A 17,603-nucleotide genomic window follows, 5' to 3' on the forward strand; every position below is an offset into this window, starting at 1 on the left:
GCCAAGTCCAGCCATTCAACCCCAAAAGAGCAGCCAGATTAGTTCTCTTCTTGTAAAAATTTAAATGCTTATCCCTCCCCTCAGTGCTCCAATAGCACAATAAGAACACCTACCCTTTGGCAAGTGTCTACTGAGAAGGGTTCAAATCCTATCCCCACCTTGTTTTAGCAAATGCTTCTTTATTGCAAAATACAGTTAGTAGCATGTACCTCACAGTACTGTGAAGATGAAGTGAACATCATGCATGTCATATTTGGCACCTGGTAAATATTTCTTAATAACTATAGCTGTGATGATGATGACAATATGGAAACATCATAGTCTCATCTATAGCAGATGTGCTATTCTAGTGAGTACTAAAAGGGTGAGGCTGGAAGGCAACAAATCCACATATCTCTTAACCTGAGGGATGCTCCAGAGAACTTCAGGAGTGCTATTAGAATGAGACCTGGTATGACTGACTGGAATAAACTCAGAGAACTGAATTTTATTTACTGAGAAGTAAAAAGCTGAAAGCTGGAGATACTGTGATGATAAAGCAGACAGGACTCATGCCCTCAAGGAGGTTCCAATCTTATGCAGGGAAATCAAATGCTGTTAAAACAATTTAAGAAAAAAGAAAACAAGCATTTGACCAGTTATATATAATTATGAACTAGGATAAATGCTGTGAAAAGAAGAAATGAGGTACCATGAGAGAACGTGATTGAGATCCTGGCTTCCTTCAGATGACGGATAGCTTTGCTAAGGAAATGACGGTTGAGAGCCAAGAGGTATTAGGAGTTAGTTAGTAAAAGGAAATGGGGTAGGACAGAAGACCTTTCTAGGCCTGTGGACTAGTATGGCTCTTGTGGTGAGAGGCAGCTTAGTGCTTTCAAGGAACTGAGGTCAGTATGACTTGAGAGGAGAGAAGGAGTGGAGAGGGAGATCAGAGTCTTGTCGGACTTATTAAGGGTTTTTGTCTCTTTAGTCTAAGCTCATGGGAGCCGTTGAAGGGTTTATAGCAGAAGTAAAAGAGTGTGCGTGCGAGTGTATGTGTGTGTGTTGTACACATGTGGAGAGCTCTGTGCTCCATTTTGTGTTTGCAAGAGATCAACAGTGGCCTTGAGAATGAATCAAGAGTTCTAGAGTGTGGAGACCAGTTAAGAGGAAGCTTTTGCATTTGTTCCAGTAAGAAATCTGCTAGATAGGGCTTAAGTAGTGACAGGGGAGATGAAAAGAAAGACTTGAAATATTTAGGAGGTAAAATTGGCAGCACTTCATGATGCATTTGGATGTAACTGTGGAAAAGAATATGTGAAGGACTACCACTAGATTTCTAGAATCTGTGTGGCTTATGCTTTTGTTATTCACTAAAGTTTAAAAATAAAGGATGGAGGTGATCAAATTTGGGTAGGAAGATCTTGATCTGAATTTGAACAGATGACATCTAAGTATGGATGCTCTATACCCAAGGCCAGCAAGGGTGGAGCATGATGGCCTTGCAATGCCTTTGGGCTGTGTGACCCAGATCCAGCCTCTCTGGGGGTCTGACTTGTTTATTCCAGTTGATCTGAGGACTAATGGTTTGCTTGTCCTCCCTCCCTCCCTCCTCATGATCTGTTTCTTTACCAGAATATTCTGAAAGAGCATGTTCTAGGAGGATTCAGCTTAAGGAGAGTTGTGAACAGGCCAGGGAGAGAGACTGCTTCTGCAGGCGTAACAATTCATTCTTTGATGCACATTATTTGAGGTTTGTTTTTCTAAGTCTGTGGGTGAGATATTTGTTTTTTATAGATGTGCTGTTTCTTTCCTTCATATGTGCTCCTTTGTTTATTCATTCACTTATCGTTATTTTTAGCTGATATATAAAAAACATACCTATTTGTGAGTGCTAGGTGATATTTCAGTGTATATATTATATAATGTTTTTCATTCATTTGCTAGTAAAAATATTCGATATCTATGGAGATGTAGAGATATTCAATGGACAGGCACAGTGTCCATCGGAAAGGACCCATGGTTCTTTGGAATATTATACCCCCAGAACCCATCTGGCCTTGCTGTTCCTGTGATCTTAGAGAAACCACACAGTATGCTGCCCTTCCTCTGAATTAAATACATAGAACACTGAGGCTATTGACTGTTATCAAGCAGACACATCTTTGAGTTCCGGAGGATGTGATTGTCGGGGACTCCTTCTGCAGCTGTGACTCCTTAGTCTGTCTTTAGGGGCCTGTGTTTTTCAGTCTCCTCAGACAGTAACTACATCAATGTCTGTGCTCTACTTTGAACAGTGTTTAGTTGGGGAGTCTGAGCCGCAACCCCCATTAGTACGTGTGGTTGCCTGAAAGAATCTCTTTTTGTCCAGGTGAGCAAGTGACAGTGAGGGAAGTGTCAGAGCAGCCTTTGGGTCTTTCTGTAGAATGGCCAAGGAGCACTGAACTGGCAGGCAGGCAGGAGGATGGGCAGAGAAGTGACTCATCCAGCCCTGGCATCATGTGATAGGATCTGTGAATACCCATGTGGAATAGCTAGCTGCATGCTCTAATAACACTTGCTTTGTGAAAATCTAAATTCATGAGCCATGTTAATTTGGAGCAGTGGTTATCACCACAAAAGGAAGCATGATAGCCTTTTAAAATTCTCTAGTATGTTTAGCATGCAGAGCAGTGAGGAAAGAACATGTTTATGCCAGTTTAGGCACTCAAGGAAAACTGACATTCCTTGCGTTGATGGAGCAAAGAACTTCTTGGCGACTGGAGCAGATGGTGAACACCTGTTAGGTCAGGTGCTCCAGCTGAGGTTGGATAACCGTGTGTCAGGTAGAACACAGGGAATCCTTCCCAGGGTAGAAGAGTGGGCTGAGAAGCACAACTCTAAGATTCATTGATTCTTGGCTTTACTTTTCGTCTTGAAAAATAAGTCTACTTTAAGCAAATCTACCATGAGCTGTTGCATCCCTGAAGTCCAAAGCACCTAGGTTAGATCCAAACTCCACCTCTTCTAGCTGTGTAACTTGCTTCTGGCTCTGAGAAATTTGCTATCCAAACCTCTTAACCCCAGTCTGCAAAATCAGGTGCGTAAAACTTTGCAAGGTTTTGTGTGTATGAGAGCCACCTGAGTGACACCTGACAGCCTGCACAGCAGGATGTAAGGGGGAGGGGAGGGAGCAGAGCCTGTAGGGTTCCCGGCAGCTGGAAGTTCTGTGGTGTGTGTGCATGGCTCAGTGGTGCATGATCTGCACAGGGAGAACACTCATTACTCTCCAGAGCACAAATGCCAAGCAAATGGCAGCTCACTGGCAGCCTGGGATGGTCCGGGACACACTGTCTGATTTCTGCTTGAGGACTGACAGCCTCTCAGTGAACAGCCCACCAAGCTGAAGTTTCTGCAAAGAATCCAGTCTTCATTCCGGAGAGACCTTTTCAGGGACCAAGGGTGGTATGTTGTTTGCAGTTTTACCTCTGGAAGCACTAGGAACAAAATCTCTTTGCCCTTTAGGAAACTACTTCCTAAAACTGATTTTATGAGAAATTCTTTCTCTAATATGTTGGATAAGATCCTGACATGTATTTCTCATGGTGTCTTAGAACATTCACATTTTTTTATGTTTCTGGGGAGCATTAATAAGATACAAACTAACCTTTTGTCAACTCTGGCACTGTGACAGTAAACTAAAGACCATTTGCCTCCTACAAAATACTTCACAGGCCTGACAAACCTCTTGCTTCATAAGTCGCATTGCAGCATATTTGATTCATGCCAGCCTGAAGACATTTGCATGGCCCTGTTCAGGGTATTCACCATGGCTGTCACAGCTTCCACCTATCCAAGCAATGCAGATCTTTGTTAAACGTAAACATTTTTAAAAGCTTATTTTAAAAATTAATTTGAGGGGCCCGGCGGCGTGGTCTAGCGGCTAAAGTCCTCGCCTTGAAAGCCCCGGGATCCCATATGGGCGCCGGTTCTAATCCCGGCAGCTCCACTTCCCATCCAGCTCCCTGCCTGTGGCCTGGGAAAGCAGTTGAGGACGGCCCAAAGCTTTGGGACCCTGCACCCGCTTGGGAGACCTGGAAGAGGTTCCTGGTCCCGGCATTGGTTTGGCGCGTACCGGCCCTTTGCGGCTCACTTGGGGAGTGAAACATCGGATGGAAGATCTTCCTCTCTGTCTCTCCTCCTCTCTGTATATCCGGCTTTTCAGTAATAATAAAATCTTTAAAAAAAAAATTAATTTGAAAGGCAGAGTAATAGAGAAGGAAACACACACACGCATGTACACACACACAGGGAGAGAGGGGAAAAAAGAAATTAAGATCTGCTATCCACTGGTTCACTCCCCAGATTGCCACAGTGACTGGAGATGAGTCAGACCAGAGCCAGGAGTGGGTGCAGGGGTTCAAAGACTTGGACCATCTTCTGCTGCTTTCCCAGGCACATTAACAGGAAACTAGATTAGAAGTAAAGCAGCTGAGATTTGAACCAGAGCCCATATGAGACGCCAGCACTGCAGTGACTGCTTAACATACTATGCCACAGTCCCCAAGCATTGTGATTTATATAAAAACAATACAGTGCACAAAGTTATTATCTTCAGCTTGAATTGCTGCAGGGTAGGGATCATGGGTACTTTGTCTAGATTAAAAGAGTATCGCTCTGTGAGGTGTAATAGTTTATCTAATTGATTTTTTTCAAATTAAGTAATATTTTATTCATTTGTTTAGATCAACAACTTGTATATAATTTATCAGAATTATGGGGGTAAATAGAAAATAGAATAGAAAGCAAATACAATTTTATTCATTTGTTTAGATCAACACTTGTATATAATTTATCAGAATTATGGAGGTAAATAGAAAATAGAATAGAAAGCAATACAATTGTCTCTTTTCTTTCTTTTTTAAATTATCAATTATTTTTGATGGTTTTTCCACGATTGATTAGGGTGATTAGGGTCAAGGGCTACAGGAAGGTGGATGAGATCACCATTTCCACATTCTCTTTTTTTCTTTCCTGTATCTGGGAGGAGTCAGGGGGACAAGGAGAGAAGCCACACCCAACCTCCAAAAACACCTCTGCACCCTGAGATGGAGGGCAGCCACCCAACAACACCCCAGAGTCTCCAATGTGGGGCGTGCTCTGAGGGTCCTGCCAGGACTGGAGGCCGACTGGGCTGGGTTAGGCTGAAGCTCATGAGGTTTTGATAGTTCAACAGTTCCAAATTACTGCCAATCTTGCCACTCCAAGCACAATGAAATTCTCCAGAATCCACTGATTGACATAGTCCACCTTAGAATCTCCGTTTGCTCAGGTATTCACTGCCAACACTTGGCTGAGGTACTTGATCCATTTGTTCTGTCCTCTATCATCGTACCAGGTATCCTCTGCAGACTCCAGTGTACTGTCATATCCTCCATGTGCGCCTGGATATGCTGTCCATCGCTCCATCTGAGCCACTAAGGAGGCTCAGCTCTGACATATGCACTCCATAGTCAGACCACAGAATCTGCAATTCTCTCCATGGTTAGGGTTCTGAGTCCAGCAGTTCAATTGGAGGAATTCCCATAAAAACTTCATCTGTGGTGATCCCAGACCTGATTCTTGTGTGTGCTTGCCAATACACGGTTTGGCACAGTCCGGCGCCCCAGTCAGCTTATACACATGCTGGTGGTTGAAATTGCTGGGTCAGTTTTGTTTCCAGCCCTGCCTTCTACACAAACCAGTGAGTGTTGCAGCCCAGCTCAATCCTGCCCACCACACTCAGCCTTCACATACACTAATGGGAGCTGCAGCCTGGTCGGAGCAACCCCCAGTAGCCCCTACCAGGCCCACCCCTGCCTTGGTTTCCATGCTTGCTGGTATGTACAACAGACTGGTCTAGTCTGTCCCAAATCCCATTCATCTCTCATACATGTCAATGGGCTTTGAAACCTAATTAAACCCAACCAGCCCCACTATCCAGCCCACACATGTGCCAGCAGGTGCCACTCTGTGTAGTCTTGCCCGCTCCTGTCCTGGTTGTCATGCTCACCAGTCTAAATGGCAATTGAAGAGGGAGGTGCCCGCTGTTTTCTTAATGGGCACACTCCCACTCCAGGATCTTGCACTCTCCAGGTAGTTCTGCAGTTTAACTTGACAGAATTTGCCCCCAGTGCCAGCATCTGCCAGCTGATGCTGTGGCAAAGCCCAACCAACCCACACTCACTCTGACTTATGCATGCACCAGTAGGAACAGTTAACCCAGCCTGGCTTTCCCTGATCCATCCCACGTGAGGCTAACAGGTATTGTAGCTCTGCCCGGTCTGGTTTGTCCCCATCCCAACTCATGCTCTCCAATGGGAGTGGTGGGCCAGCAGAGGAGCCCCATGCATCCCCATACTGAGTTTGCCCCCTCACCCCCAGGGTCTCACATGTGCTGGTTGGATGCTTCAGCTCAATCTGGCATGGCCCACCTCACCTTGGCATTTACCAGTGAACGTTGTAGCCTGGCTGGGCCCGGCCCACCTCTAATTCCAGCTCATGCTGGTAGGAGCTTCAGCCTAACCCAGCCCAGTCAGCCCCCAGTCCTGGCCCTCATGTAAACTGGCTTGTGTTGTGACCCAATCCGGCCCAACCCACCCTCCATTCTGGTTCTTGGATTCACCAGCGGGTGATGCGATCTAACCTATCCTGGTTTGCCCCTGACCTGCACCAGTTATATGCCAATGGATACTGTTCCCTGGCATGGTCCAAACTGCTCCATATCGTGGTTCTTGTGCTCACCTGCAGGGACCACACAGCTAATTATTGACAGAGCTGTTTTTCAAATCCTGGCCTTCTTAGATATAACCTGAAAACACCACCCAGCATTTGCATCAAACCTATGGAATTCATGAGCTGTATGACCTTGTGAAAGCTGATTGTGTGGTTATTGATATTAATACCAGTAGAATTTACAAAGCACCTGGCATAGTGGTAGATGGCCTACCCTGTATCTTATTGTATTTAATGCTAGAACTGCCAAAGGAGTTTTATTATTCATTTACAGATAAGGATCCTGAGATCCAGAGCGCTAAAGTGACTTTTTCCAATTGAACCCCAGTGTCTGTATAAAAGTAACAGAGATGATTATTATTTCCATGGGAGGGTGATGGCAGGGACTGAATGATGTGATGTGTGTAAACTGCCCTGCACAGAGCCTGGGAAAGAGGAGGTGTTGTTTCCATTCTTTAGTCCTCTCCCCACCACATCCCTGGGATCCCTAATCTAATGGTCATCCACTGCATCTCTGCTGAATACATTTAGAAGCTGAGGTCACACTTTAGTTCTCTCCATTGCTTTCTTCATCACACTCATTCCTACCCCCAGAGGCCACTTCAAGTCTCTGATCTGAGCTCTCCGCCAGGCACTGCCTGTTTAGTATTGTGCCAGTTCAGGAAACATCATCCTTCCCTGGCATGCTGCATCACACCTATGACACTTGCCCTGAGTCTGTGTTCAGGAGCGCTAAAGCCTACCCTGACATCTCCAGCCCCAGGGATCTCCCCTGTCCTGACTCTCTGTAAGGCAAAGGTAGGTTGTTTCCTTTATTTTGTCATTTTACCTAGACTCCTGCATATTGTGAAGTTGTCTTTCATGAAGATGACTTCTCATGTCTTCATGGAGGAGACCTGGAGCCAGGTTTTCTGACTTCCAGCGCTGTCCCCTGAAACTTACCGTTATTTTTAATGTTTGTGTACTTAGCACTTCCTATCAGCTGGACTCTGGGTCAGACACTGGGTATGACTGTGAAGGGGACAGCTCTACCTTTCACAGAACTCACCTTCTGGTGTGAAGCAGATAATGCAAACAAGTAAATTGGTAAGATAGTTTTAGGTTGAAGATACCAAGGAAGAAATAACTAGGACTCCAGGTAGAGAACAACTGGGAGGCCTGTACTTTGGATGCTTTGTGTCCTTCGGGTAAGGTGGTAAGGGAAGGAGTCCCTGAGGTGGTATTTTAAGCTGAGCTCTTGTTTTAGTACTTATAGGCTACTGTAAAAGAATACCAGAAGCTTGCTGCTTTATAATGAACAAAAGTTTATTTCCTCACATTTCTGGAGACTAAGACGTCAAGATCAAGGCACTAGCACTAATAATGGGCTCCTTGTTCTTCTTTTTTAAAAAGAAAAAAAAAAGATTTATTGATTTGAAAGAGTTGAGAGAGGAAGAGACAAAAGGAGAGATCTTCCATCTGCTGGTTCACTCCCCAAATGACCACAGTGGCCAGAGCTGAGCCAATCCAAAGCCAGGAACCAGGAGTTTCTTCCAGATCTCCCACATGGGGACAGGGCCCCAAGGACCTGAGCTATCCTCTGCTGCTTTCCTGGGTCATAAACAAGGAACTGCATCGCAAGTGGAGCCATATGGGATGCTGATGCTGCAGGAGGAGGGTTAGTGTGTTAAGCCACTGTGTCAGCCCAAAGGCTAATTCTTGATTAGAGCCAGAGCCCTCTGAACTAGTTTGTCTTATCTTAGAAATTAAACAGAGTTGGACCTGGTTGGTTAATCCTTGGCTGCAGAGGTTAGTTCTTAAACCTCTATTTTTTATTATTATTATTTTATTATTTGAAAGATAGTTAGATTGACAGAGATGAATCATTCCCCAAACAACTGGGTTTGGTCCAGACCAAAGCCAGCGGTCCGGGACTCAATCTGCATCTCCGGTGTGGTTGGCAGGGACCCAGTTATTTGAGTCTTACCTGTTGCTTCCCAGCATGCACATCAGAGGCAGAGGCAAGACTTGAAGCCTGGAACTCCGTTTGAGGATGTAGGTATCCCAAATGATGGTCTTTTTTTTTTTTTTTTTTTTTTTGGTAATGATTGACATATTTGTTTGAAAGACCACATTACAGAGAGAACAGGTCTTGCATGTGCTGGTTGATTCCCTAAATGACTGCAATGACCAGGCTTCTTCCAGGTCTCTCATGTGAGTGGCAGGAGCCCAGGGACTTGAGCCTCTACTTCCCAGGCTTACTAGCAGGGAACTGGACTGCAGGTGAAGCAGCAGAGACATGAACCCACTGCCACATGAAATGGTGATGGTTCGTAACAAGGCCATGGCTTAAGCTACTGTGCTACAGTGCTGGCCGTTCAAGTGATGCTGTAATTGGTATACTCATACCTTAAAGACAGGTTAGGGGTCTGGCGTGATAGCCTAGTGGCTAAAGTCCTTGCTAGGCATGCACCAGCGTCCCATATGGGCACAGGTTCTAACCCCGGCTGCTCCACTCTCCATCCAGCTCCCTGCTTGTGGCCTGGGAAAGCAGTGGAGGATGACCAAAAGCCTTGGGACCCTGCACCTGCGTGGGAGACCTGGAAGAAGCTCCTGGCTCCTTTCTTAAGATTGGCTCAGCTCTGGCCATTGCGGCCACTGGGGAGTGAATCACCAGACGGAAGATCTTTCCTCTCTGTTTCTCTTTCTCTCTGTAAATCTGCCTTTCCAATAAAAATAAAACAAATCTTCAAAAAAAAAAAAAAAAAAGACGGGTCAGAGAATTGAAAAGGGAAGAGACTCAGCAGTCCTTTGGGAAGTGCCTTCTCTGTGGGTGATGTTATGCTGTTGGTAGTAAGATTGGGCTCTGTTGCTTTAGATGTTCTTTCTCTTAAGGGACATAGACATACAGGTATGAATCTCAGTGAGTTCTGTATAATAGCACAGGGAAGCAAGGTAGAATTTGAGAGGCCTAATTTTTCATAGAAGTATGGGAACTCTGCAGATAAACTGGGCCTCAGAAGGAGGCTAGGCAAGAGAGCATTCCAGAAAAGGGATATAGCGAAGCCCCAGAATCCTGAAAGGGGACATGACCTCAAGAAATGGGGAATGTTCAGCATGACCACGATGTGGAGTGTGTGCTGAGACAGGGATGTGTGGTTGTTGACTGTATTGTGAAGGGCCGTGTGCAGATGGCTGATGGTGTTAGATTGAATCCTTCAGGCATCTAGAAACAAAGACCATAAGGCCAGATTCTAATTGAGAGAAAGTTAATAGTTACCCATAGAATGTTATCCAATTGAATCTTCATTTCTACTGAGTCTGAATGCCGCCTCCGAAACATCCTCAGTATAGCACTCTAGGCAGTCACTTCCAATCAACTAGAACTGGCAGAAAATGAAGACTGTTTCCCATTTCCTAAAGAAGAGGAGTCTGTGGATGAGTTTAAAAAGAGAAGGGTTATAGGACCAAACTCAAGTAAAAAGCTGTCAAGCAGATTTAATCTAGCAGCTCTCTTGAATGCATGCCCTTGGCCTATAGGAAAATATATGTTCCTGTAAATGCAATTCCTTGTCCAAATGAAGGTTGGTGCTTTTTCCCAAAAAGTTCTTTCAAAAAGGCAGCTTAGCCCTTTAGAAGAAGGCAAAATCTTCCGAGCTGAGGAATCAGGGAAAAGCCATTAGTCTATGAACTGAAAATGGTGGCTGCAACTGTCTCAGTCTGTTCTGTATCAGAACTTGACACATGTTATGTGCTCCGTGAGTCTTTTTAAATAAATGATCAGGCTGAGGAATCAACTACCCAACCAAGCAGTTGCCCATCTAACCTGGGTGTTCGTCCCCACTCTTGAATTTCAGTTCTTTCAGTTATGTGCTTGAAAACCTTGTTGTTTTTAAGGCCTTTCATGTTCTGCTGTTCGAGGGTAGTGAATAGAATAGCTCAGAACAAGCACATTATCACTCATTTCTGATATACCTCAAATTTAATCAAAATAAAGTATAAAAATCACAGCTTTCCAAAATCTCAGATATGCCATCTAAAAACAGAACCCGCATCTGTCTCTAAGTTGTGAAGAGAATGTATTAGGTAATATTAAATAGAACATTGTCCTTTTTGGAAAGAAAAAGAATTAGATCTTGTCTTCCTGACAAGGGATTCTAATTGGAATTTTAGTCAGTTTGATCTAAATTTGAGCATCTATCCAAAGAACAATTTATTGACATCTGCTGTGAGCAGAGCTTTGTGCTAAGCATGAAAGACATAGGAAGATGAACTATAAACAGATTCTTCCAGGCAGGAATTGACGATCTGAATGGAAAGATAAAACATATACTCACTTGATTGTGCCCTAAGTGGATCATGGTTAAACTGAGGCTGTCCAGATCCAATGTAGGAGTTGTCAGAAGAGGGAATCTTTTCCAAGTACATCATACAGGTAGGAAGTCTACCTTTTACTGCAGCCCAGAAGGGCTCAAAATTCAAACTCAACTGACCATGAGGTGTGTGTTGTGTGTATAACTTGAACTCCTATTCGCTCTGAAGCCATTAAGTTATACATCTCTATCCAAGCTGTTGGGAGCAGTACAAAGTGACTCTGGTTAAGATTATCCAGGATGGGACATTTGCATGTTTAATTCTTACAAGCAATGCAGTTTTTACATGAGAATGTGGCCTGAAGTATTAAGAGTTTGAAAAGACTTTGGATATGACCCAGTTTAGCATTCTACTCACACACAAAAAAAACTGAATCTCTAGAGAAAGAGTTACTAAACCCAAGACTACACAACCATTAAGCAGTGGTAACAGAGCTAGGATCAGAAGCAAGTCTGCCTTAAATACATTGGTTATTTTATACTTTATGACAAGATCTTTACTTGGGAAAGATTCAAATGGCTTTCTAAAGGAAGTAGACTAGGGGAAAGCAGAGAAGCTGGACTCGGGAACCCTCTTGGGAGGCTTTGATTAATGAGAAGTAATGCAAGAGGTGTTTATTTAGATTGCTGGAGTGGGCTGGCAAGGGAGGGGAGAGAACAAAGAGAACAGTGAGTGGGGCCTGAATGTGGAAACAGACCGGGGAAAGAAATGTCCTTGAACTGTCTTCACATATTCTTCTTTGCTAAGTTGTCCCACTTGATTCTCTTAAGCTTACCTTAAAGTAGGAAACATGGAGTATAAATCCAGAATAAATACACCATGCATCTTAAATAGTTACTGAGTTGAGCTTCTTTATAATCACTCCACTTTCTTGAAGGCCTACTCCTTTTCCAGAACCTGGCCCTCTAGGTCTCAAAAACTCACAAATGTTATCCGTTTACCAGACACCGTCCTGACTTCATTTTGTGAGCGTCCCTGGTTTTGGGTTTCCTGCCAGGCCCGATGAAGTTGCTATATGGGTGGCTTTCCTCCCATCCCATGGCTCTAGATTTGTAACTAAAGGCCTGAGGTGACCTCCAGTCCATGCTGTGCTCCAGAATAAGCCAGGCTCTCCACCTGAGGGGAGGCACCAGAGCAGGCTTTAGGCTCTGAATCCCCAGACCACCTGCCTCAGAATGACCTGGGGAACAATAAAATGTAGAGTCATGAGCTCCACCTTATACCCAATGAATCAGAATCTCTGGGTTAGCTTCAGGGATCTGTGATTTTGACGAATGCCTCAAGTGATTCTAATTTATCTAAAGTTTGAGACTCTGCCTAAGATCACTTTTTTTTTCTGGACTTCAATTTCTTGTTTGAACACAAGGAAATGATAGTTTGCTGTGAGTATAAAAAAAGCATCTTGGAAAAAAGCTACCGGGTATACATGTGTAAACACAAATGTAACTGTTGTGTATTATTAACTGTACCATCTTGGGATGGAGAAGGTATGAATCATTTTTTACTGAAGACTTGTGAAAGGTGTGAGTGCTCACACTTGGAAAATCGTGCTGAGCTGAGTGAATGAATCTATGAATGAATACCGCCAGGAAAGATAAACCCTGAGGTAAATTCATTAAACTTTTTGATATCTATCTCCTTATGCATTCAGTCAGCAGAAATATGGGCCAAGGTATTGTGCCAGGCTAAGAAAACGGTGATAAGTAAGATACAGTCCCTGACCTCAAGAGCTTGGAGATCGATATGAATGCTCAATACCATGCAATAAGCTCTAGGGTAGGAGATGGGTGAGCATTAGTGTTTTGGCAGCAAGAACAGGAACCAGCTCAGTCACCAAGGTGGTAGTCCTGGAGTCTAGAAAGGTTCCAAGAAGGAAAACTCCTTTCACAACCCTTGTCCCTGGCGTCTTTCTTCCATTCCATTAAAGGCTCTGCTTGGGCTCTTATCCCACCCCCTCATCAGATCAATCTCAGGAACTCAGTGTGCTTGGCTTTTTTCTTCAACTTTCTCCAAACCACCTTTCACACTTTAAGTCAACACATAGCTCTAGTCGTAAACACTTGGGTTTAAAACATTGTTCCTCTGAGGAGGGATACAGTTTAGGTGATACCTTCACAAATTTTTAATCCAACATGACTTTAAGCTTTGTTGGGAGTTTGTGCTTATGCTCATTATTTTTACATCAGCTGGTTGATAGAAGTGGTATGTTTTGTTGATTAGTTACTGTTTTGCATTGCTGTAGGGAGAGGATTGTTGACAATTGTTTTTATTAGGCTTTATTATTCCAACAGATAATAATTATTTTTATTATCTATAAAGAATGAAGGATCAATACATCATCTAAGCTAATTTGTGGAGAATTGTCTTCTTTGTGTTTTAAGGTAAAATAACATGTAATAAATTAGACTTCAAGAAGTAGACATTTGATGCTTCTTGGGAAATCAGTCAGTTGACCTGAATTCCAAGCCCTGCACCTCTTCTCATCCAGCTTCTTGCTAATGTGTGAGTTGGGAGGCAGCAAGTGCTAGTTCAAGTACTTGGGTACCTGTCACTCACGTGGGAGACGTGGATGGAATTCCAGGCTCTTGGCTTTGCACCAGTCCAACCCTGGCTGTCACAGGCATTTGGAGAATGAACTAATGGGTTGATGATCTCCCAATCTCTGTTAGCCTGTATACATCATTCTGACTTTCAAATAAAATAAATAAATGCAACTTTTTAAAAAAAAAGGTCTGGGTAAACATAATTTTTTTAGGTTTTTTTAATTTTTAAATTCTATGCATAGTTTTTTTTATTAATTACATTGTATTATGTGACACAGTTTTATAGGTACTGGGATTCCCCTCACCCCTTCTTTAACCCTCCCCCCCATGGTGGATTCCTTCACCTTGTTGCATAACCACAGTTCATGTTCAGTTGAGATTCTTTCATTGCAAACATCTACCAGGCATAGAGTCCAGCAACTTATTGTCCAGATAAGTTCAACAGTTTGTTGGAGAGACCTTCTCTGATCTGAAGGTAGAGCCAGCAGAGTATCATCCCAATCAATTAAAAGCCCCAGCATAACATCATCAACAATTTATAATGTTATGGAATTAATTGACATAGTATTGAGTAACCAATATGTTTTTAAAAAATGCAAGTTCTTAACCACATCCTTGTGACTACTTCATTGGCATTTCAATTTTAGTTTATATACAGCTGGGTTCTATACATCTTAAAATGGCTATAGATGACTGTTCAGCTGTCTTGTGTCTACATGTTTGCCTTAATTTAAGATGAAATTATGTTAATATGAAAAATAGTACCTGTAAAATGTAATATTATCTCAATGTCAAACAGCCTGTCTCACATGCAATAAGATATTGTGAAGTAACCAACGAACCAACAATCAATGTAAGTCAGACTGCTTATGATCTACATCGAAGAATTGTAAAACCTAATATACTTTGAATACCCTATGTTATTCCGTAATGGAACGGGAGAGTGGAGAAATCTTCCATCACCCTAGAAGGTGTGAGGAAGACATGAAATATTAGTTACTCCTCACTAGGGTATTGAGGATTTCTCTGCACACTCCTCCTAAAAGTGTTCTGCACCTATACTGTTGACATATGTCTTGTTAGAGTTATAAGCCAGGCTAGACTACCCGAAAAAAAGCCAGGTTCAGCAAAATTATGCTTCAACATTATAAAATGCTAAATATTATAATGAAACATAATTTTTTTAAACTATAAAATAAATAAATGAATCAGACCTTGAGCTGAAATACCCCATCCCAGCTTGCAAGTAACTATGTTTTTTCTTCTTAAAAGTTGATCCACAGATCAGTGGACTTGACTGGCCCTAATTAAAAATGTAAAACTTCAGCCTCTACCTGAAACCTGCTGAGCCAGAATCTATGCTTTACCAGTATAGATAATTAGTGTACATTAAAATTTGAAACTGTGAAGTTAGTGGGTTTTACCTAATTTTTTATCAAGACACTGAAACCTAAAGAGATTAAGAAACGTGCCCAACATCAAAGCCAGGATTGAAGTCGTGGTCCACTGACTTCAAGACAAGCACTCTAACCAATCTACAGTGGAGTTTCTTTGTGCCATGGCAGTTGGAGAAGACTGCTTCAGTGGGTCATGCTCAAGAAAGTAAAGGAATTGCCACTTTCTTATAGTGTAAATGCATCTTCTTAGAAGCTTCAGAGGTCAAGAAGAGTGAAAGGGGAGCTCACATGCCAAGCCTTGACTTTATGCGAGACGCTTGGACAGCTAAGTGACCAGTCGGCTCATCCCCATTGTATTGGTGCTAAGAGTCCTCAGCATTTTACTCTGAAAAACTAGCATACAGGAACTGTTGGGGAGGTAGGGGTTGAATTTAGTCTTAGAAGCTCATACACTAGGACTTTCTCAGTCCACAGTCCAAGAATCAGAGATGGTAGGAACCATTTTTTTCCTCCATGCTTAAACTAAGATCTTCATTTTTGTAGGAGGCCATTTTCTTTGATTAGGTTCGGCGCTGTGCACTACTTCTTTTTCTTTTTAAGATTTTTTTTTAAGTCAGATATACAGAGAGAAGGAGAAACAGATAGGAAGATCTTCCGTCTGCTGATTCACTCCCCAAGAGGCCACAATGGCTGGAGCTGAGCTGATCCGAAGCCAGGAGCCAGGAGCCTGTTCCAGGTCTCCCACATGGTGCAGGGTCCCAAGGCCTTGGGCTATCCTCTACTGCTTTCCCAGACCACAAGCAGGGAGCTGTATGGGAAGTGGAGAGGTAAGGATACAAACCAGTGCCCTTATGGGATCCCAGTGCATTCAAGGCGAGAACTTTAGCCGCTAGGCTACCGTGCTGGGCCCTGAATGCTTCTTCTAAAGTCAGGAACTCCAGCTTCGGTTACTTGGAACTCCTCTTGATTTATGAACCACTTGTAGAGTGAGAGTGGTTTTCCCAAGGAAGAAAAAATAGTTTAAAATAAAGCCTTGAAGAATCAAGATGACAAAATGTATTATTTATGAGGACCTAAAATAAGTGCCGGGTCCTCCACTTGAAATGAGCAGGCAGCAGCCAAGCACTGTGCTGCCCAGCTGACTCCAGCTGGGACCACATGGCAGGGCTGGTCTGCCACAGCTCTCTCAGCTATTCTCAGAACTGCAGGGGCCTTATTGCCTCCTGCTTCCAGCACAGGGCAGCCTTGTAACTCATACTTATATGCCTTAGCTTCTAAACTTACAATGAAGACATTCTTGAAGGCATAGATGGAGAAATGAAGTGGAAATCTGTGAATTGATAGAGATAAGAAACGTATGCACACACTATCTATAAGAGTACATGGGGTTAGGGCCAATGTGTTGGTTCAACTGGCTAATCCCCCGCCTCCAAGTGCCGGCATCCCATATGGACACTAGTTTGTGTCCAGACTGCTCCAATTCTAATCCAGCTCCCTGCTTGTGGCCTGGGAAAGCAACAGAAGATGGCTTAATTCCTTGGGACCCTGCACCCATGTGGGAGACACAGAAGAAGCTCTAGGCTCTTGGCATCAGATTGGATCAGCTTCAGCCATTGTGACCATTTGGGGAATGAACCAGCAGGTGGAAGATCTTTCTCTCTGTCTCTCCTTTTCTCTGTAAATCTGACTTTCAATCAAAATAAATACATCTGTGGGGAAAAAAAGAAAGAGTAGGATCCGGCACAGTGGCCTAGCGGCTAAAGTGCTCACCTTGAACGCGCCAGGATTCCATATGGGCGCCAGTTCTAATCCCAGCAGCTCCACTTCCCATCCAGCTCCCTGCTTGTGGCCTGGGAAGGCAGTCGAGGACGGCCCAAAGCTTTGGGATCTTGCACCTGCGTGGGAGACCCAGAGGAAGCTCCCAACTCCTTGCTTTGGATTGGTGCAGCTCCAGCCATTGTGGCCGCTTGGGGAGTGAACCATCGGATGGAAGATCTTCCTCTCTGTCTCTCCTCCTCTCTGTGTATCTGACTGTCCAATAAAAATAAATAAATCTTAGAAAGAGGAAGAAAGAAAGCAAGCAAGCACATGGAGCTACTGACAGTTATTCCAGGATTCTGGGACTTATTGGGAGCAAAGACGGGCAGAACAGGAGAAGATAGAAAGTATCTCAAGCCTGCCTGCAACTGTTTATGCAGACTAGGGTCCTTCTTTTTTTTTTTTTTTTTTTTTTTTTTTTTTGAAGACTTATTTATTATCGCTTCTCAGCCTTTTGGCTAAGATCAAGTGAAGACTTATTTATTTTTATTGGAAAGGCAGATATACAGAGAGGAGGAGAGACAGAGAGGAATATCTTCCGTCTGATAATTCACTCCTCAAGTGAGTGCAACAGCTGGGGCTGAGCCAGTCCGAAGCCAGGAGCCAGGAGCTCTTCTGGGTCTCCCATGTGGGTGCAGGATCCCAAGGCCTTGGGCCACCCTCGACTGCTTTCCCAGGCCACAAGCAGGGAGCTGGATGGGAAGCAGAGCTGCCAGGATTAGAACCAGCGGTCATATGGGATCCTGGAGCTTGCAAGGCG

General features: G+C 43.6%; 1 protein-coding gene across 4 annotated transcripts in view; it reads left to right on the plus strand.

The window, feature by feature from the left end:
• The window catches only part of SERGEF (secretion regulating guanine nucleotide exchange factor), a 259,501-nt gene that overhangs the window by 192,489 nt on the left and 49,409 nt on the right, over nt 1-17,603 (plus strand). The gene's annotated exons all lie outside the window — the stretch shown is intronic.

The sequence above is a fragment of the Ochotona princeps genome, chromosome 4 (assembly GCF_030435755.1).
Source record: "Ochotona princeps isolate mOchPri1 chromosome 4, mOchPri1.hap1, whole genome shotgun sequence".
Lineage (NCBI taxonomy): Eukaryota > Metazoa > Chordata > Mammalia > Lagomorpha > Ochotonidae > Ochotona > Ochotona princeps.